Genomic DNA, 23,438 nt, shown 5'->3' on the forward strand with positions numbered 1-23,438 from the left:
TTCCGAATTTTTCCCAGCCCTTCACCATGGAGTGTGATGCATATCAAGTGGGAGTTGGAGCAGTATTGTCACAGGAGGGGCATCCCATTGCTTTCGAGAATCGGAAGCTCCTACCACATGAGTTGTCATATTCCATATATGGCAAAGAGATGCTGGCCATCATGCTATATTGGCCAAATTCCGAAAATACTTGGTGGGCAATAGGTGTCGAGTGAATACTGATCACAACAGTCTTCGTCACTTCATGGGGCAGAAGGGCCTCAATGATAGGCAGCAAAGATGGGTTAGCAAGGTGCAGGCCTATGACTTCGACATAGAGTATGTGCGGGGAAAGCACAATGTGGTGGTCGATGCTCTATCTCGAAGACCAACTGGGTTATCCCTCATGAGCATCTGCCATGATTGGAAGGCTCAGCTATTGGTGGAGTACTCCAAGGACAGGAGGGCATGCGAGGTATTGGAGGGTACCCATGCAAATGAGCGTTATCGAGTGATGGATGAGTTCATCTATTACAAGGAGCGCATTGTCTTAGTACCCAACTCACAGTTGAGAGAGAAGGTGCTCCAGGCAGCACATGACTCACCATTATCCGAGCACCAGGGGTTCTGGAAAACATATATGGCAATCGGGGAGAGATTCACATGGAAGGGCCTCAAGGGGGACGTGTTGAAGCACATACGGGAGTGTGAGGCATGTCAGAGGAACAAGGGGGAGTTGATCCACCCTGTAAAATTGTTGCAGCCACTTCCCATTCCCGAGGGGAAATGGGAAAGTATCTTTATGGATTTCATCACAGGGCTCCCCACAGTGCAGGCGAAGGACTGCATCTACGTAGTGATCGACAAATTGACCAATATGCCCACTTTTTCGCCATCCCCACCAGATACACGGTTGCACAGGTTGAAGAATTATTCTTTCGGGAGATTTTCAGGTTGCATGGGCTCCCCAAGAACCTTGTGAGTGACAGAGACAGCAGGTTCATGGGAGGCTTCTAGTAGTTACTTTTCAGATTGGTTGGGACCGAGCTCACTCCTAGCACCAGTTACCATCCTCAGAGAGATGGCCAAATCGAGAGGGTTAATCAGTGGCAGGAGGGGTACTTGAGGAACTATGTGACCGGTCAGTAGAGGGCTTAGATTCGGTGGTTGCATCTGGGCGAGTACTGCTACAATGCCACCCACCACTTGTCCATTCGTATGACTCCTTTCCGTGCTTTATATGGATATGATGCATTATCTTTCGCTGACATTGTTTTTGGAGACAACCGAGCCCCAAAGGCCAAAGACTGGGTCCAAGAGAGCCAAGACATCCTCAAGGCTTTCAAGGATAACTTGGTGACAGAACAAAATTAGCAGAAGGTATATGCAGACCAGCACAGAACGGAGAGGCATTTCGAGGAGGGGGACTTAGTATACCTCCGGCTATAGCCTTACAGGCAGTCCACGCTGAAGCAAAAGGGGAACGAGAAGTTACAGCCACGCTTCTATGGGCCTTACAAGGTAATTAGACGAGTTGGAGAGGTGGCCTATGAGCTAGAGTTGCCTCAAGGGAGCAGGATCCATAATGTCTTTCATGTCTCATGCCTTAAGAAGGTGTTGGGACAATAGGTGACAGCGACAACTAATTTACCCCAACTAGATGATGAGGGCCACTTGGTCTTGGAACTTGAAGCCATCTTGGAGAGCAAAGAAAGGAAACTGAGGAGCAGGACCATCAGGGAGTTTCTGGTGCATTGGAAGAACTTGCCAGATGAGGATGCCACCTGGGAGGGTGAGCACACCTTGGAGCACCCAGCTTTGAGGTTGCTTGAAGGCAAGCAACATTCAGGAGGGGAGCACTGTCATGTCCCTTCTCAAATACATTTGTAACAGGGTGTTGCTACACAATTTTGCACAATTTTGGCTAAGGAAGAGAACCCATCATTTTCGACTTAGGGACTTAGGAGGCATTTCGACTTTATTTGGCTGCTAGTGGAATGTGGGGGCCACCCACATGAGAATTCGGACTGGGTCATTCGAATGGCTTGGAGGGAAGTCGAATAGGTGGATGGAGGGGCCCACACGAGGCAAGGGAGGCCCAAGGAGTTATGAGGAGGAAGCAGCTCTCGTTTTGGATTCATTCTTACACCTTGCAATCAAAATTATTTCATTGTTCGCTCTACTGTTTAGCTTGATCAACCAGTTGTTTAGCCACGAATCTCTCAAGCGGGAGATTCAACCTCTACTTTGGGGACCTTTCGTGCTCGCCCTAGAGAGGCAGTTCCATAAGTATCTCAAAAGTTCTGGGAGTGTGTTACAACACTACCATTCAACCACAACAAGAAGTCGTATTTCTGGATAGCTGGAGAATACACAATGGGGTTTTGGAGCTATTAGTGGTCAAACATTTCCCAGGAGAGTCAGAGGATTGGGAGAGCAGCAAAAGGCCGAGTTTTGGAGCCAGCATCCCAGCAGTTCGAATTGCTGGGCTTGGGGATAGCATAGAGGGCCAGTCCAGAACTTTCGTGGAGCCAAGGAGCAGGTGCCATAGGCCGAGAAACCATCCAGGAAGTCAGGGGATTAATAGCAGAGGTCAGCCCAACACTTTGGGACCATTTTCGGGAGGATTTACAAGCAGATTCCAGTAGGCCAAGTTTTGCAGTTGCAGCTGAAGTTAGGTTCCAAGGGGGTTGAATTTCAGAAGTCTGAACCAGCCAAATCCTTTAAGGGTTTTTCTGGGTTTAGGCCAATGAGTCTGGGCTTAAAAGCATATAATTTTCTAGGCATAGGAAGTGGACCTTTCGGGGATTCAAACTTCAGTAAAAAGGCAGTTTCTGGGCAACGCAGTGCAAATTGGTGCAGCAATTGGACAGCCTTCAATTCAGCCATTTGCTCACCTAGGTTTGGTCATGCTTGCCCATTAAGACAAGCCCAGATGCACCATCTTATTATCCATTGTATTTTGCCTTTAGAAAATTAATAAAATGGCTCAGCGGTTCCTTATTTGCAGCATTTCCATGGGTGTTTAATGTGTATTTCGTTTTTATATTCTCCTGCACATATTATTTGCTTTATATCACTTGTAGTCCTATTTAGGATCATTACAGTCCAAACAATATAGATTGAGAGGGTGATCCAAGGACTTAGGGTTTTCTAGATTTACATATGCAATACTTCAACCAATTAAAAGGTTATAAACAATGCCATTTCTTTAGCTAAACCAAATCTGATTGAGATTAATGAGCTGGAAATTACAGATTTGGAAAACAGAATTATAAGTCCAAGTTAATATGGGTAAATGAGGGTCTAATTAATATTTCCTTTAAATTTTCAAAAATGTTATTCTTTATGGGTTTTTCGTGGTTGAAAGAGGAACACAAGTGCCTACTTTCTAGATTGTGTTAATGGAGTCAAATGGACCTATTACCGATTTGATTAGCAAGCTTGCCAAGGTCCATGCAATACACTTAACGCACACACACAAGGCAAAAGCCCATTGTCACCTCAACTTGAACCCCCACTATTTAGACCCAACTTCCTCATAGAAGGTCAAAGGAGGAGCCCCACTTGATGCTTGTTGCCTCAAAATCTAGCAAGTCTTGGGAGGATAGCTCACAAGGCAAAAACTAGACCAAGCAATTGCAATGAGATGTGGCCCACTGTCACCATAGGCACTACATCCTGCTCTTTTGTGGACTTTCACCACTAGAGAGGCTTCCCTTTAGTAGGTCACCAATGTAAGATATGTTATGTCCAAGGGATAAGGTGACAAGATAAGACTTATAGACGAAAACCCTTCCTAAGAACAAGGCTCAACAAGAAAGGTAGGACAATTCACATCCTCCATTATAGCCTATTTAGGGCACAAATGATCTAGGGCTTGATGAATAGCAAGACAAATGGATTAACCTAGATTCACAAGGCCAAGAAAAGGCGTCCAAGCAACGAATAGTAGCAACCAATGGAACAAGAAGCCTTCAAAAAGCCCCAAGTTGAAGCCTAGGGAAAACTAGGGCTTTTCTAGGGCAAGATCTAACTACAGCAAAAGGATTTAGCTTTAAGGTTGATGAATTAGCCACTAAAAGGGGTTGATTTTGGGGCAACTAACACTCCTTCCAACATTGAATACTTCCACAAGCCAACAACTTAAACTTGTTGGAAATAACACTGAGAGGGGGGATGAATCAGTATTATCAAATCACTAACTTTTTCATTTCCATAATCAGATTCATATACACTACTTCAGTTAAGGGAACCCGCGTGTACACGCAATTGTGTTTAATGCAACTAGTGTATATCCAGTAAACTTATGATTCAGTTAATCCATCATATGTTGATCTTTAATCAGTGCATCAGAACTTTATTAACCATATAAACAGTAAACAGGTGCAGTAAAATAGAACAGATCATCACACATAAGAAACACACATGAACACCATGATATAAAGTGGAAACCCAATGCAGGACAAAAACCACCTGTTGTCGTCTTTCTTTAATATAAGAAAAACCTGTTTACAATCTTGTATTGGCACAGACTCATACCAGTCCGCAGGCACCCACCTGCAGAAGGCTACAACCTTCTCTCATTCTCCAACTACCACTGGAAGGGAGCTACAACCCCCTGGCTCTTATACTAGCCGGTACATTTTCCAACACGTAGGCGCCGGCCTACTGAAAGCTCCAACCTTCACTCGTTTTCCAGCTACTACTGAAAGGGAGCTCCAAACCCCTGGCTCTTGTACTAGCCAATATGTTTACAAATACGTAGGCGTCGGCCTATAGAACGCTACGACCTTCTCTCTTCCTCTAGGGACCACGTTTCATAAATTTTCATACTAAACACTCCTGAATCACAACACCATAATCTGAAGGCCACGTTTCATCCAAATTTCATACTGGACCCATCAACAACATTGAAACACAAAATCAATCACCCCCTGCATCATCAATCTCTAAATCACCCAACACTGAATCACTTAAACCTTGTCAACAAAACACAATCACCAGAATACAGAGCAGAACACAGAACTAAACATCATACTTCACACTGTGTACGCTACTCTGATGAGCCGACCCAGCGTGTATACACGCTTTTACCAAAGCAAACCTGCGTATAGATCTGCAAATATTTACTCATAACTTTGCAGCTATTCCAGACATCAATCATACCTAGATCATAACATTTATACAATAAAACATGCGGCAATAATTCAGATCTAGTCTATCCATGATCAAACCACATAATGATAATACATTCTAGGCCTTATGATCCCGATCCATCATTCATTATCATCCACATAGGTGCATCCTTGGTTCAGATCAAGCAAAGCATCACAAGACAATAACCAGCGTACTGGATCTCCCACTTCATCAGATATTCAATCCTTGCACACTTGCTCTTTGGCCTAATGATCTTCTTCTCCTTATATAGGTTTAGGCCTCTCTCAATACCATGGTCCAAAACCACGTAGGACCGATACCTTGGACCCAATACCTGGGGTCAATACCTCAGACCAAATACCATGGATCAATACCAAAATACCATGGACCAAAACTTAGTTTTCCAACATGTACGTGCCTTTCCTTCTGTGAAAGTGTGTGTACGTTATACGCGCCTTTGTATATAGTGAACCTGCGTGTATATGCAGCTTGGTCAATGGTGAACCTGTGTATACCTTTCTTTCTTCATTCAATGTTGTTTACCTGCTATACTGTGATCTTTCATCTGAGAGAGTTGCCATCAAGGACAACACTTGTGTCATACCTGTATCATAATGCCAACAATCTTCCCCTTTGACATCAAGGGCAAAGGGCGGGACCAAGATATTCTCTCCCTTGATATACATTCTACTGTACATACTCCCCCTAAGTACATGCTGAAATCTCTGATTGAGCTCCCCCTTTGTACATGTTAAGATGTACCAATCCGTCCATGCTCCCCCTTAGCACATGCAAAGTCTGCAAAAATATTTTTCAAAAGAATAACATGACTCTACAACTCAACTAAGTGAGTATGACCTTCCTATCACCAATGGCTCATACATACATCAATCTCCCAACCGAGTGGGGATACACCATTTTTTGAATCATCCACCCAACCAAGTGGGGATATACAAAATGTTTATACATGACTGAAATAGACATTATTACATCATCCTTCCCATGCAAAGTGGGGTTACAAATTAGGTCTTTTCATGACCTTTACATCAAATGATATACATGACCTTTTATAACAATGACCAGCAATCTAAACAAAACCATGATAGTCATCAGCAACTATCATACACCATATATGATTTGCACCACAAGCATCTGTCACCAGCATCAGACTTGTAACCTGCAATACCATTCTCTTGGCCAACCAACAATAAGTAGCAAGATGTATCATTTAGCCACATAAGCATCATCAACAAAGACTTCTAACAATAATGCCAACAACGCATTATTCGAAGCATATGCTCCCCTGAACCTATGAAAACTGTTCATTGTCAGATCTGATTATGCATATATCAGCAAGAAGTATCAAGACATCATCATCATTAAGTTAGGATCAAAAGCAATTCTAAACAACATCTTATGAGTACCAACATATTTCCACACATCATTAGCAGATTGTAACCATCATCAAACAGAGCAAATAATTGACTGAACCATATCAGACCCTTTTCCCTAAGTCTATACTACTGCTTTTCCTCAAACCAACATATACGCGACTATGCAGCTTCGAACTCGCGTATACACGCGACTTGTCTTCATGAAACTTGCGTATGAGATTTAGAACACTGAGGTTCCACACTTTCAGCGCCCTCTGAGTCTGTCATGTTTGTATACTCTGCTATGCCACATCTTTCTAACTGTACTTCCTCTTTCTTGGTATTGCTTCTTCAAGATTTCTTCAGACTCTCTTCCTTCTTCCACTTGTTGCCTTAGTTTGAGAATCTCATTTTCTTGTTTTTCATTCTGCTCCTGCAGCATTTGACGTACTATGAAGGCACACTCCAGCTGAGCTTTTAAGCTGATAACTTCTTCTTTGAGGGCACTCTCCCTTTTGTTAAATAGATCTTGTTGATCTATGATTTTATCTGATGCTTCATTTGCTTGTTCATCTTCAACCTGAGGTGATTCAGAATCTGAATACTTGCTTCCACCTAACGAAAGGCCGTCACTGTTCCTTTGAGTTGTCTTCTTCTGACACACTTTCTTTCCCATTGTTCTACGGATCTCCTTCAAGCGATCAAGCTTCTTCCAAAGGACCTGCTCTAATACCAATTGTTGGAAATAATACTGGGGGGGTGAATCAGTATTATCAAATCACTAACTTTTTCATTTCCATAATCAGATTCATATATGTTATTTCAATTAAGGGAACCAGCGTGTACACGCAACTGTGTTTCATGCAACTAGCGTATATCCAGTAAACTTATGATTCAGTTAATCCATCATATGTTGATCTTTAATCAGTGCATCAAAACTTCATTAACCATATAAACAGTAAACAGGTGCAGTAAAACAGAACAGATTATCACACATAAGAAACACACATGAACACCATGATATAAGGTGGAAACCCAATGCGGGACAAAAACCACCTACTATCGTCTTCCTTTAATATAAGAAAAACCCGTTTACAATCTTGTACTGGCACAGACACATACTAGTACGCAGGCACCCACCTGCAGAAGGCTACAACCTTCTCTCGTTCTCCAGCTACCACTGGAAGGGAGCTACAACCCCCTGCCTCTTGTACTAGTCGGTATCTTTTCTAGTACGTAGGTGCCGGCCTACTGAAGGCTCCAACCTTCACTCGTTTTCCAACTGCAACAAGACACAGAAATTAGACTCTCAACCATGGCAAAACCCCTCCAGGGGAAAACCTGGAAAACTCTTCTCTTCTTATAGAATCTGCTTCAAATGAGACAACAAAGACCCAAACTCTAGACCGACTCCTCCTCCAAGCACTAAGTCAACCCTTCCAACAAGTCCTTCTTTGATCTAGCACCAACCAACTCCAAACTACAACATCAACCTGCCAACTTCAACATTGCTGCTTCAACTTGCCAGTTGCAACACCATAACTTCAGCCTGCAACTATAGCCCGTCACTGCTACAGAAACCCTAATTCAGGCCTTCACGAGGTCTTCCTTGATGAAGACAGCTCCTTCCAAGGTCAATGAAGTCAAAACAGACAATTTTGCTCTCCTAACTACTTGATACTGCAACTTGTACCTGCAATTTCGGCCTTCTTGAAATTTGCAGAAACCCTAATCCTTCGCACGTGTGAGAGAGATAGAGCCCAAAAACAAGATTTTCGTCCTTCCTTCTTCTTTTGGACCTTCGTTATCTTCTTCTCCTACTTCTCAACTATAGATCAAACTTCCTTCTTGAGATCGAACTTCTTGAGAGTGAGTGCCAAATGAGGTCGAACTGCTCCTTTATATAGCCTTTCCAAGGGATCAAATTCCCTCCTTTAGGGCGACTTGAAGTTGCCAAGTCTGAATTGTACTTTTGGAGTTTCCAAGACTTTCTAGACCCAAAATTAATCCTTTTTCCAATTACATTTCACCCAGAAGGGTCTTATAAACATGATGTTGACTCCTTTGACTCATGACAATAAATCCTATGACCTAACAAACCCTAGAAGCATGAAGAACATGATTTTACCTAGAAGACCATCAATAACGAGCATGAAACCCGTGCTTTAAAATAATAACTTTTTCTTTTCTTCTTTTGTTTGTTACATAAGATACATAATCAAATGACTACAACAATAATTATGAAGACCAAAACTAGTTACATTTTCAAGAAGGCATATTTACAAGAAATAATGCATGTACAAGCCTTTATTGCTCCAAAGTAAACACATGGGCAGCAACATAATCTGAAGGATAAAACATGAGAATACATTTTTTATTAACAAATGATATACATTTATAGTACATGGTTTGACCGTTGGGTTTCACATCCCAAGGTCTCTTGGACTTCCTTTTGTCTATTCTCCTTCCACACTAACCCATTGAGGATTAGCTGTCCAACATTCCCCCCCTTAATCCGAAGGGTTATGTATGAGTCCAAGAAGAGAGTTGTAATACAAAATGTGCAAAAATGCATGGCAGCACTAGGCTGAATGTGCTCTTTCAAATGTTGGTATAAAGGGCGGTGGTTTAAGGATGACCACCAACACTGAAATGCTTAGTGCAGTTCCCAGAACTCTTCCAAAACTGGCAAGAAGCTAAAGTCTTCTGCTAGAGGAAGTGATCCTATTGTTTTGGAGAGGGAAACCTTCAACCATGAAAGTAAGATCTCACCCCACATAAAAGGGAGAACTTCAACCTGAATAGGGAAGTCTCAACCTGTGATGGTTTAAGGATGACCAACAACTTTGGAACGCTTAATGCAATTCCTAAAACTCTTCCAAAACTGGCAAGAAGATGAAGTCTTTTGCTAGAGGAAGTGTTCTCAATTTTGTTCCTGGAATTCTTCCTAAGCTGGCAGGGAGCTGAAGTCTTTTGCTAGAGGAAGTGTCCCAAATTACCAACTGAAGGCATGCTCAGGGGCATCTTTGTCTCTGGCTACAACTTTGAAACTGTTAAATTATGGTATGTTCTATGCTTATAACAGTTTACTTCGTTTTCTTATTATATTCCACCGATTAGCAATCACATGTACATAAAGTAAAGTGCAGATAAAACATTAAACGATCGACAGAAAACAAGCCAAGACAAGAGACACAAGATGTGGCGGCTAGCGAGGGACAAACCCCAAAATGTGTGTGGAAACCCTTTGATCAAATCTTCTTTTATCTTCAATAATTCAGCAGAGAGAAATAGTACAATAAATCTGATTCATATCAGCAGTAGCAAACCCTAGATCAGTAGCATCAGCATTAGCGGCTTCATTATCAAACTAGGGCAGACCATATCTCACAAACCGACAGTCGAATTGACTTCATTCCACCACCAAAAGTTTCGGCTTCCAGAGGAGGTTCAGATGAACCTACAGCGCAGTTCAAATGAGGAGATCTTCTAGGCCACGCAAGTCAATCTTTACTTCTGCAGTTGCAATTTTAATTTCAGCAATTTCCGGCTTCACATGTGTGAGAGAGAGAGACCCATTTCAGCGCTGTAGAGAAGAGGCTCATATCTGTGCAGTAGAGAGAGAGAGATGTGATGAGATGAGTGAGTCTAAATGAGGAAAAGTCCTCTTATATTTATACACAACATTGGTGGGTGAATAGATGCGACTGTTGGGCTTCTGAGCCTACATGAATTGTAGGTCGGCTTGATAATAATTCCATAATCAAAATAAATTCATATCTCCATGAATACTTATCGGAATTGGATGATCTTTATATCAATCCTACACCTCTCGACGAGAGGAATCTAATAAAAATATTATCAGCCATGAATAAGATGACCCACATGAAGTTTTGCCCTGGTTGCCAATTCTAACACTCCCTCTCAACCATGGAGAACTTCATATGCAATTTGTCTATCGGTCGTTACTATTCATCCATCAAATGCACTGCCCTGTACAGCCTGACCCTTGCCCTGCTCTGCTCTATTCTGCTTGTTCTGCTTTGTCTTGTTCTGCCTGCACTGATCTGTATTGTTTTGCTCTGTTCTGCTCTGCTCTTGCATTGTTTTGTTCTGCTCTGCTTTTGTCCGAAATATGAAGAAGAAGAAATGATCGAGGATGTATCATACTGACTCAAAGTCAGTCTCAGAGTATGTACCACTGGTCCCAGACCAGTCTCAACCAACCCAAAGTCAACGTCATAGTGAGTACAACTCCAATGGTCCCACACCAATATCATCCTCCACTGACTCAAAGTCAGTCTCAGAGTATGTACCACTGATCCCAGACCAGTCTCAACCGACCCGAAGTCAGCGTCATAGTATGGTACAACTCCTACCACTGGTCCCAGACCAGTATCATTGATCCCAGATCAATGGAGGTCATCCTAGCGTAGGGAGTACGGTAGTTACAATGATGCGTCCATCGGTACTACTATGGTCCCTAACTTCATTTCCCTGCTCATTGATCAGATGAGAGGTACTTCCCATGAGTCCCAGACTACATGGGTAGGATGCCTCGACAGGAGAACTAATCAATCCTATCCTCACAGGAGAACACATCAATCCTGCTACAATTGCCATGGAGAACACATCAATCCAGGCCTCACAGGAGAACACATCAATCCTGCTACAATCGCCGTGGAGAACACATCAATCCAGGCTGCCATGGAGAACACATCAATCCAGGCTGCCATGGAGAACACATCAATCCAGGCCTCACAGGAGAACTAATCATCCTGCTACACAGGAGAGCGAATCATCCTGTTCCACAAGAGAGCAAATCATCTTGTCCCACAAGAGAGCGAATCATCTTGTTCCAGTGTGCACCACCAGGGGAGGGTGAGTCACCCTGTGGTCATATGTTGCTCCAGTAGGAACCGCAAGCCCTCAGAGCTCCCAGAGCTCAATGTATGCAACATGCAGGACCCTTGTACAAGGGCTTCTTGCCGACTCGAAGTCGTTTGGGAAAATCACAGATTAGATCTTTCCTCGGGGCTTTGACAAGGTGTATCAACCTGTACATCATCTTAATGTGATGGAGCTTCCTTGCTCGTCGACTTACCATATCCCAGATGATGTCTATCTGCTGGAGCAATTGACGAATACGGGATTCCTCAATAATCGAATCCCACCTCTGGTTGTTACAGAGAATCACAGTGGTATCCAATGTAAATCCAAACAGCTCACTGAAGAGCTTTCGCAACCAGACTGCCTCACATGAGGTTATGCTAGCAACAATATATCCTGCTTCGGCGGTGCTCAAAGCCACCGACTTCTGCTTCCTGCTCATCCAGGATATCGAAGCAGATCCCAAGGTGAAACAGTACCCGGAAGTGCTCTTACATTCCACCACACTGCCTGCCCAATCAACATCAGTATATCCAAGTAGTCTCACATCTCCGGCAGTGTATCTTAATCCATGAGAGATTGTGTCCTGAAGACATCTCAGAAGATTCCTGGCATCAATCCAGTGAGGCTCAACCAAATATGAGCTCACAATGCTAACTACAAAACATATGTTCGGACGGAGGTTCACCAAGAACATCAATGCGAATGAGTTTTTGAAACTCAGAGGCATTTCCCAAGTCTGGTCCGACATCACTACCATATAACTTCTAAAAGTTAAGATCCTCGAGGTAGTCATAGGCTTGCAGTCCATCATACCGAATCTTTCCAATATATTTACCACATGTTTTCCTTGAGATAGGGAAAATTTTCCTTGGTCCTTCATTTCAAATTCAGAAGCCATCTCCCTCTTACATTTGTGAATGAGAGGGTTTGCACCTGTTAGAAAGAGGTCATCCACATACAACACCAGTATGAGAGGCTTGTCATCTTCAACCTTAAAGTAAAGGTTAGGATCAGCTTCACTCCTAGTGAATCCCAGCTTCATCAAGTAGCTATCGATCCTCTCATAACATGCTCGGGGTGCTTGCTTCAGCCCATAGAGAGCCTTCTTCAACCTGCATATATGAGATTTTCAATCATAAATCTCAAATCCTTCAGGTTGCTCCACATAGACCTCTTCTTTGATAGAACCATGCAAGAACGCGGTCTTAACATCCATCTGATGTAGGTTCCATCCTTGTGAAGCCACAAGGGCTATGATCAAGCGGATGGTCGTATTTCTGGCAACAGCTGCAAATATCATAGTCTATACCTCCCTTCTGGGATAAACCACGAGCAACAAAATGAACCTTATACTTTTCCATACTTCCATTTGCTGCATGCTTTATCTTGTAAAGCCATTTTGAAGTAACAATTGTCTTGTCCAGGGTCTGGGAACTACTTCCCAGACATCATTCTCCATAATAGACTCATATTCTATGGTCATAGCATCCTTCCATAGTTAATGCTTGATGACATCTAAGAATGATAAAGGTTCATTTTGTATGATCGTGCTCATGATGGTCAAGTATCCCTGATACCTGTTAAGTTTCTTACTTTGATGGAAGGTTCCTCAGGGTGCAGCATGTCCTTCAGCATCATCAAGTATCCCCCTAAGCCATGAAGGCCTCTTCCTAGAAGAGGAAGGCTCATGTGGATGAGGATCAATCAGATCCATGGGTTCTTCTACATCAGGCATTGATTCATCATCCTTTTCTTTCGGTTCCCTGGTGTCGGCTTCTTGAGAGATACTCAAAGTCAGCAGATTGTCCACCTTGCTGAGAGCCATATCTTTGTCAAAGGTGACATCATGACTAATCACGACTTCCCTTTGACCGGTGGTGAACATTTCTTCAAGAGTTTAGGAACCCAATGCTTGATGAGGGCATCAATTTTCTACATATACGACGGTGATTGTAGTTTCAGCCCATAGAAACTTTGGAAGTCTTTGATCATGTAGCATGGCCCGGACAACTTCCATCATCGTGTGGTTCTTCCTTCCTGCCACACCATTCTGCTCAAGAGTATGTGGTGTAGTAGTCTCCCTCTTAATGCCAGCCTCAGATATGCCTGAGTGAACCAACTGAAATACATCGGAGGTCTTGCTTTGGCTTGAGGGGAACGGTCCCCTTTTGAGCTTTCCTTCGACACATCCCGAACATACACCTTCTTTCTCTACTTGGAATTCGGGCATCCCTGTCACCATTTATTTTGCACCAAGTAGAGCTTTGTAATGAAGGTGGGCAAACCTCTGATGCCAAAGTTCGGACTGAAGAGTTGTGTCACAAGACATGACACCTAGCGGACTTCCATCGACCTGATATGATGAACCAACACTAAACCCAAGAGTAAAGGCATTTCCATATACATACCTTGCCATTGCTTAAGGTTACCTTGTAGCCTTTGTCTTCCATTGCCGAGATGGACACTAGGTTCTTTTTGAGGACAGGTGCATTTAATACATCCTGGACTTTCTAGCCTTCTTGAATGGTTGTCCTCTTCCTCGATCCCCAGCTCTCCTCTTACCTTTGTTGTTGAATTTGTCATTCCTTTGATTTGCCATCAGAGGGATTTTGATCATTGTCCCGGTGTGAGTCCTTTCTATCAGGGCACTCCCTTGCATAGTGACCTGCTTTATCGCAGATGTAACATCATCCTTTTCTTCCACCCTTAGGTCCAGCCTTTCCTTTTGATTTAGACCCATAATTATTTTTTTTCTTAGCATGAGAAGAAAAAGCAGCAGGAGGACTTTTAGGCAAGGGCATTTCCTGCTCTTCTACCCTTGTTTGTTCTTGAATGCATCTAGCCATTAATTCCTCGAAACTAGGAATTACATTATTTTTCAGAAGAGTAGTCCTGAACACATACCATTCAGATGGTAATCCTTCGAGAGTTGTGATTGCCATTTCTCTGTCAGTAATGGTTTCCCCAATAGATAGGAGATCGTTCTTGATCTCGGTGATTCTTAAGAAGTATGCTTGCATAATTTCATCTTTACCCTTCTTGATTTCCCTCAACTTATTTCTAAGAAACAAAACTTGATTTGCATCATTAACTTTAAATAAACTCACCAGTCTGTCGTAGATTTCCTTGGAGGTGTCTAGATCAGAGATGTAGGCCACCAAGCGCTTGTCGATAGTCTCGGATGATCTTCTTTGTTTTGACTTCTCCATTTTTCCATTTGTTCCAGGCAGCAGCACTCCTTGATCTTCAAGGGTTAGATCGATAGACATCTTCCATCCGTGATAGTCAGCTTTCTCACGGAGTTTGTCTTCGACAGGAAAGAGTGTTGAGGACCCCATAGTTCTTTTAGGATAGCCTTGCCAATCTTCTCTTCAATGATTGCTCTTGCTCTTGCTCGGGCTTTGTCTTCACCTCAGCTCTGATACCATGTTAAATTATGGTATGTTCTATGCTTATAACAGTTTACTTCTTTTTCTTATTATATTCCACTGATTAGCAATCACATGTACATAAAGTAAAGTGCAGATAGAACATTAAACGATCGACAGAAAACAAGCCAAGACAAGAGACGCAAGATGTGGCGGCTGGCCAGGGACAAACCCCACAATGTGTGGGGAGACCCTTTGATCAAATCTTCTTTTATCTTCAATAATTCAGCAGAGAGAAATAGTACAATAAATCTGATTCATATCAGCAGTAGCAAACCCTAGATCAGTAGCATCAGCATTAGCGGCTTCATTATCAAACTAGGGCAGACCATATCTCACAAACCGACAGTCGGATTGACTTCATTCCACCACCAAAAGTTTCGGCTTCTAGAGAAGGTTCAGATGAACCTACAGCGCAGTTCAGATGAGGAGATCTTCTAGGCCAAGAAAGTCAATCTTTACTTCTGCAGTTGCAGTTTTAATTTCAGCAGTTTCCGGCTTCACATGTGTAAGAGAGAGAGACCCATTTCAGCGCAGTAGAGAAGAGACTCATATCTGCGCAGTAGAGAGAGAGAGAGATGTCATGAGATGAGTCTAAATGAGGAAAAGTCCTCTTATATTTATACACAACGTTGGTGGGTGAATAGATGCGACTGTTGGGCTTCTGAGCGTACATGAGTTGTAGGTCGGCTTGATAATAATTCCATAATCAAAATAAATTCATATCTCCATGAATACTTGTCAGAATTAGATGATCTTTATATCAATCCTACACCTCTCGACGAGAGGAATCTAATAAAAATATTATCAGCCATGAATAAGATGACCCACATGAATTTTTGCCCTGGTTGCCAATTTCAACAGAAACTGGTGTGGCAGGTTGTGGCTCAGGCTCGCTTGATGTGACTTTGAAGCTTGTAGATGACCATCATTTCCCCCCTGTCAGATACAAGGTGAGATGATGTAGAAAACTCAACTGCAAGATTGTTCAATACTCTGGAACAAGTTCTGACATGTGATTGGAATATCTTCTTGGCTGTTGATGCCCATTGCCTAGAAGCGATCCATCCAAAATGAATCTTTGTTCTTGCAAGATGTTTGTTTCTAAAGCAGTTGTGTGAAGAATGGGTGGTTTTATGACAGTGCTTACATGGATGAAGATCAAAACAATGATATTTCAAATGGCCAACTCGATCACAGTGTTGGCATTTCACAATTTGTTGTTGTTGTTGTTGCTATGGAAGAAGGGCAGAATCTGGAACAACTGGATGTGAACTGTCATGAATGAATCCAGCACTCTGAAACAGAATGAGCTTTGAGTAGTCTGGAATATGAAAGGACAAGTCCTTCTCATATCCAAGACCAGTTCTGTGCTTGTTGTGGACAAGCTGTTCCCAAGGTTTGATGATGGGCTTGGGAAGTGCAGACTAAGTTTTTGCATCTGCATGTACAACTGCTACTTTATTGGGCACTAAATCTGAACCAACTATATGTAATATTCCTAATTAGCCATGGCTAATTGGAATATTCAATTTTGCTCAATTTTGCCTTCTATAGTTATTTATAAATAAAAAGGTGAGGAAAGGGGGACATAACTCACTTTTTGAATAAAATCACTCCCTAATAGCACAACGTTGTAACTTAAAAGGGGAGCCAAGGGGGCCAAAGGACCATGTAGAGAATGGGGTCCACGTAGACACTTGGAGGGACTACGTAGATGGAAAAGGAGCACGTGGCAAGAGAGAGGCTACATTGGAGGAGGTGGACCTTAGGGTTTTAAGAGAGGCAAACACTATAAAGGAGAGGGGAGCCTCCTCATTTTGGACATCAGATTATGTTGCATTGGAGCTAGTCATTACGACTTAGAGCACGTTGGGTGCTTAGCCTGTCTGCAGCACTGTTTAGTGCATTAGTGTCTCCATTCGGAGATCTCACCCTTAGCCCCGGGGGACTTCGAGTGCTTGCTCAGGTAAGGTAGTTTCATCAGCATTTTGCAGGAGGAGCAATCCCTGGAGTTGAGCAGGTACTAAGCATTTTGATGACTGCGCAGTCTTGAGAGGGGAGGACACAGTCTCTTTTGGTAGGAGCTCCGGATTGGGTTTATGTGGTGGATTTGAGCTTGGAGATTGGGCAGGGGATCAGCCCTTGCATATTGGAGGATTTTGGCAGAGTCTCGGGTAGAGTTTTGGAGGATTCTCTTCAGGAGCAGCGCAAAGCCTTGAGGGATAGCGTAGATCCCCAAGGGGGTGATTTTCGGGGTCAACTATTTTAGAAAAGCTTTCTGGGCTTTTCTGGGTTTATTGAGCAGAGGTTGATTCCAGAGTTTTAGCATTTTCTGAGGGGAAGAGCCCCAAATCCTCACTTGATTCCAGCAGTAGCAGCAGCACAACAGTTCTCCGACAGTTTGGAGGCAGTTCAGAGAAAGGCCATTTCCTTACCATTCTGAGTGTATTTCTTCACTTGCCTTGTGCAAGTCGAGGTGCTAACTTTCTGATCACCTCTTGTACTCTTTCCATTACTCAGCATAATAAAATGGCTTAGCATATCTCGAGTATCTGCTTATATTCCATGTATACATTATTGTATGTTGCACTACTGTTATTTTTATCTCTTTGAGCTTCCCGGCTACTATACCACTTGTGTGTTTTCTCCTATACTCTTAGATAGAATCTGTAAAGGGCCAAGTAGCCTCCAGATCTCGCCTATTTTCAGAGGCGACATATCTGGTAAACGCCCTTCCAATCCATCTCTGGTTGGAGTTTGCTTGTGTTTGAGGAATATCCCTAATAAGGGATATTACACTGTAACATTATTGACTTGCTTTTGATGGGTTGCAGTCTCAATGTTCTGAACAGAAACATGTTCAGAATGACTCCTCTGTTTTAGTTCCTCTCGCTGTCGCTGAGATTCGAGCCTGCAAAAAATCAATTTTCTCTTGTGCATTTTGTGGACAGATTTGAATGTCAGTGAGAATGATTCTGTTGATTTTCACTGTATCATTAGTAGAGAATATCACAGTTTTTAGGAACTCTAATACTTTACTAATTCTAGTCATTTTCTCCAACCTTTTTTTAATTAATATATTAAGCTAGAAATGACACAAAACATGTTGGACTATTGTTGCAACACTGAATTGTGATGACAAAGGAACATGAATATGCCACAAAATTCAACGCATCAACCAACTCAGTCGATTAATATATATAGTGGCACAGTCTTCAAATATGAATCAACTCAATTAATATTCCATGTCATATATAACCAATACTAATTTGAACCGGTACATTCACCAAGGCAAATCAATCACAAATGCTCATATGACACTTCACATATAAACTCAACGCACCATGATATGATACACGCTCTACATAATATATCAACTCTACACTGCAAAAACAAATCACATTTTCCCTTCAATCTACCATGGAGTGGCAGTTTGGAGAGCCACAAATGGCAGTTTCAAGCCACCACACTTCCGCTTCAATGGAGCTGACAACACACAAGCTGAGGATGATAGTGCACAGTCTCAAATTCCCTTTGAGACCTAGTTATTTAGCTCAAGTCTTCAATTATTTATAAGACTTTTGCGGCATTTGCATTCAAGTCCCGAATGTCGGTCTGTTCAAACGCACCAGCAGCAAGAACAATGTGTTCACTCTACACTTATGAATAACTCGCCCTCTTCAAGGGTCCCAAGCTATACTACATCAACCTTTATTTCCTCACAAATTCACCTTGTTTCTTGAGAGTTGTAACATCAGGTTCACCAGGCTTCCACGAATTTGACACTGACTTGATAAGCTACATAGGAAACAAATGTAGCCACACCAAACACACCAAGTGGCATAGGCCACCAATCAACGTGCATATACCAAAGAACCATAAAAAATAATTTAACACATAAGATACACACAGTATGAACGAGTGAGCAAGCTAATACGGTGGATGCATGTGTATAGAATGACCCTTACAATGTAGTAACCAACTGTTTTTAAGCCACAACACCACTACACTACACCAGCGTGCATTCAACGTTTAACCAACGCATAAACAAAGGCTTGAACGTACTGCAACAGGTCTTGAGGTATATACCATGCGAAGTAAGGCGGACAACGAGGTATGAGGTAATATGGAGAGCGGTATGATGAGTGGTTGTAGTCAAATACAACATGGACTAACCGATTAATTTGCCTTTATCAACAGATGTCTTTTCTACATAATGTTGGCTCCACCCGTAATAACGATGAATAGATGCTTGGATTTTTGTAATGTTTTAGCAAACAAAGATATTTTTTTTGCGCACCATAAAAACCATCCATACTCAACATTCAATTTTACCAATATTACATCGCCCAGTCAATGCAACATATACACTTGCAGGCCAACATACATTCAATGTAGTTCACGACTTGTAGAAAACACACCAATTTGAACGAATCTGTAGTGTCACGCATCATCAGTCACAATTTGCAAAGTTTCCATTCAACGGTGGGCCATAGCCAGTGCACAGACTACAACATTCAACACAGGGCGTTCCCTTTCTGCTCCCTGTGGACTACTAAAAGCCTCGACTGTCACTGTAAAAGTAACGAGTCACTTTAAAAGTCCAGAGACTTGATCAAATCTGTAATGAAATGTCCTTGACGATTAATTAGGCCTGGATTCATGCGTTCGATGGATTCAAACGCATGGAGATTTGAGATTCAAGAAGACTCTCAATTTTAAATTGTTATTCTCTCATTTGCGCAGAATGCAACAAAATGGATAGAACCTTCGACGAGGTATGAAAACATTGTAATCGTAATGCTACCATGCAGATTAGTTTCAATGCGGCAGGGCAGACTACTGGTAAGAAAGGCACTGATACATTTAATGTTCAATACCACAGAACCATATGACAGGAATAATTGGACCAGGCATTACATGCATTACTTGGACAAGAAACAAGTAGACAGATAGGTAAAGATGGAATCCAAGGCAACAATTTTGTGAGGAGTATCATGTGATGACTTTCTGTTGAAGCCAAAGGCGCAGACAATTCGAACTTCACATCCGGGCCATGCGAGTATGGTCAGACCTGAATGGAAAGGTCATTGGTGAGGAGTAGGCGCAAAGACGTTATGCCAAGTATTGTCAGGCACCCCTTGAGAAAGCCAAAGCACAAGAAGCTCGGACCAATGCTATTTAAGAAGTAGTTCAACTTAAACTAGGGATTTGCAAACCTGACGCTCTGATTTAAGAAAGAGATTATGAGTAGAAACGGTCAGCGAAGAGCAGAGGAGTAGCGCTCTGATTTATGCGGGTGATTATGAGTAAAAACGGTCAGAGAAGAGCAGAGGAGCAGTGCTCTGATTATATGCGGGTGATTATGAATAAGGGAATCTCTGGTTCGTATCCGGCAGGTCGGAATATATGGAATATGGCAGACAATGGTTATGCAGAGAGCCCAGAGAGCGCAGAAAGGAAAATTATGCACAGCCTAAGGAGAGCAGAGGGCGCAGAGAGAAAATATGGCAGAAAGACTGATACAAGGAGTTACAAAGGCAGGAATACTAAAAATAGGACCTGCTCATAAAGACCATAAAACAAATGGCTCAAAGAAATTATGCAGGGCAGGAATACGCCTGCTCTGATACCATGTTAAACACACATGGGCAGCAACATAATCTGAAGGATAAAACATGAGAATACATTTTTTATTAACAAATGATATACATTTATAGTACATGGTTTGACCGTTGGGTTTCACATCCCAAGGTCTCTTGGACTTCCTTTTGTCTATTCCGCTTCCACACTAACCCATTGAGGATTAGGAGTCCAACATCCAAGACCAAAGAAATAGCTCCAAATAGCAAATTACACCATAGAGTCACATCTCCACAAGGAATCAAGACGATTGAAAGTCTCTAAGAGGGCCAAAAACAGTCACCACTGATGATGATCTAATACAATGAATCTCTCCTCTATTTATATGAGGAGTAGACTGATAATTAGCATATCAAAGCCCCTAAAACAAGTTTGATGCTAAAATGCCCTTGGGTTACACGCCAACCCACTAGCTTTAAGAAAGTGCCCCACACGTGTGAGCCGTAAGCTCTCTCATGCTAACATCATCAACAATAAATGCTCTAAATGTCATGTCCAAGGGTCATGAGTTGTCCAAGAAGGTGTAGATGCATTATGAAGTCCATGACTTAGGGGTTGGCCCTCAAATTCACCTCATTGCCTCTTGTGGGGTCCCAAGATCCAACTAGGGTGCCACAAAGTGCTCTCCATGGATCTCCAACTGCTAAAAGTGCCTCCTCTCTTCCAGCATTAGGGCTTCCTAAAGTGTAACAAGCCCTACTTAGTCTCTTAGTGTGAGACCATCCACATCTGGGCTCTGAATAAACTATTGCCCATCAAATTGTGTCAAGGCCAACCTAGGGGCATTGTGGGTCCAGTTGTGTCATCCTGAAGAATCCTCAAATCTGGGTCAAGGTCAATCAATGTCGTAAGTCTTGGAGGTGCTCTAGGACATGTGTCATTCGATGATGTTTCCAGAAGTCTCAAAACTCTCAACACCTCACCTATTCATGCTAATGTACTCCTTAAAAGGGCTTGTTTACCTTTGGAGTAAGTGCCCAAGGCCTAAGTTGTTGAACCACCTGACTCTTGATTTGGGGTAGCATCGGAAGTGCTCTAGCCACGAAAATTGGTGCAGAGGCTAAAGCACATGAGATCTCCAATACCCAGAAATGGTTTCGGCAAATTCTAAACAATTTGGGAGATATTAAAATAATTAATATTTTTAATGGAGTTCCTAAGTCTTAACTTTAGGGAAAATAAAGTATTAATGTGAATTAATATAAAACCGTGTTAAAAGGGTCCAAAAGTCATGGATCAAGCCAGAGTTAATCTTAGCAGTTGATTACGTACTTAATCTCGATCATTGATTTGTCAACGAGAAAAGTATAAGAGGAGGCTTGAGGATCACTTGGAGAACACACCGAGTTAATCAAGATTTCGATTTTCTGGGGCAGGGTTTGCTGAGGAAGTCGAAAGAGTGATCAAAGTTGCAGCTAGGAGGCAGTGAATATAGAAGCAGAGGCAGAGATAGTACCGAGAGGATCAGCGCAAAAGCTGGGAGAGAGGAACGCAGAGCCAACAAGGGCTTACGCATAGGCATCCAAGAACTGTGTAGTGCCTTAGAGAGACAGCGTGGGTGACACAGAGGCTCTAAGGGCTAATGCAGTGCTTCCAGAGGCTGATGCAGAGCAAGTCATAGTGATGTTGGGCAGATGTTGGGCCAGAAGGGGCTAACGCAGTCCCTAGAGGCTGACGCTGGGGTTTTCGTGGGGCAGATTGGAGCTTGGAGCTGTCGGAGTGTTTATCCAAGGTTTCAGCCGAAATATCTGCTACCGAGTAGAGAGGTACTACTGCCAATATTATTCTCTATTGGGTGAGCTGATTTTGGCACCCAGATTGTATTCAGAAACTGCATAATAATAAAACCCTCAGATAGATGCACCAATTTTACCGCATTGGGTTTTTCCGGGGACATTGGTCCAAAAACAACAGTGTCAGTTGTGTGCTTGTTTTGTTTCCTTCAATTGATGATCTATAATGCGTTGAGCATGTACTCGTATTTATTTTCAGTATTTACATGGTAAATAACTTGGTAATTAATCAAAACAAGTAGGCAGAAATAAATCAGACAAGTACATGAAGGGTCTCTAGAAGTGAGACTTAGAAATTCCAACATGGTATCGGAGGGTGGTTGCAGATCACAAGAGAACTGAGGATATCATCCAAGCAGAGTAGCAGCAGCAGAAAGCAGCTGTCCCAGATAACAGAAGTTGTTCATAGCAAAGAAGCAGCAAGGAAGGGGTGATGCAGTGCCTGCATCATCAAGTTTGCGTCAGGAAGAGGATCAAGGCAGTGGCAGAGGGGAGCAAACTCGACCTACACAATGCCCGATCACCTTTCTTAGTTAGAGAGATTTGACGCCCGTGGCCAGGAGGTGCGGATTTTGCTGGTGTTGGGATTGCGCAGAGCCTAGAAGCTCTAACCCTCAGTTTGTTGGGGCTTAGGAGGTTGTGGGTAAGTTGCAGAGTGAAGTTGGTGGGGTACTGTAGTCAGAACAGTACCTAACAGGGCAAGACCAAGGAGGGAGTTGCTAGCGAGGATTTCTAGCCAAGAAATCCGGATCAGTGGTGCAACTGCACTAAGGATCGGAATGGGGGCATCTCGACATTGGCAGAGGGCTTTCCAGGAGGGAAATCGAGGCTTAGAGGGAGTCACACCGAGAACTTACAGAAGGGAAGTAGAGGAGCAACGAGATAGCAATGAACAAGGTAAGAGACCAGGACAAACTGGACGGAGCCTCAAACTTCATAGTCTGGAAGGCCAGAATCTTATCCATTCTAAGCAGGAACCGTCTCAAGCAATTCGCCTTAAGGACAATGGCAGTCCCAGTTGACCCGGCTGATAACGATAAGTACGAGAAAGCAATGGTGAGGGCCAAGAGCATCATCCTTGACGGGGTCAACGACCATGTAGTACCACACATTGCCGAGAAGAATACGGCAAATGAGATGTGGGAGGCCCTAAAGAAGTTGTATCA

At 42.7% G+C, this 23,438-nt stretch overlaps 1 protein-coding gene across 2 annotated transcripts in view; it reads right to left on the minus strand.

The window, feature by feature from the left end:
- Nucleotides 1-23,438, minus strand: part of LOC149142837 (protein OSB1, mitochondrial-like) — a 317,711-nt gene that overhangs the window by 163,527 nt on the left and 130,746 nt on the right. The window lies entirely within an intron of this gene.

Source organism: Pinus tabuliformis, chromosome X (genome assembly GCF_031772625.1).
Source record: "Pinus tabuliformis cultivar Carrire ecotype Pingquan chromosome X, CPIR1, whole genome shotgun sequence".
In the NCBI taxonomy this organism is placed as follows: Eukaryota; Viridiplantae; Streptophyta; class Pinopsida; order Pinales; family Pinaceae; genus Pinus; species Pinus tabuliformis.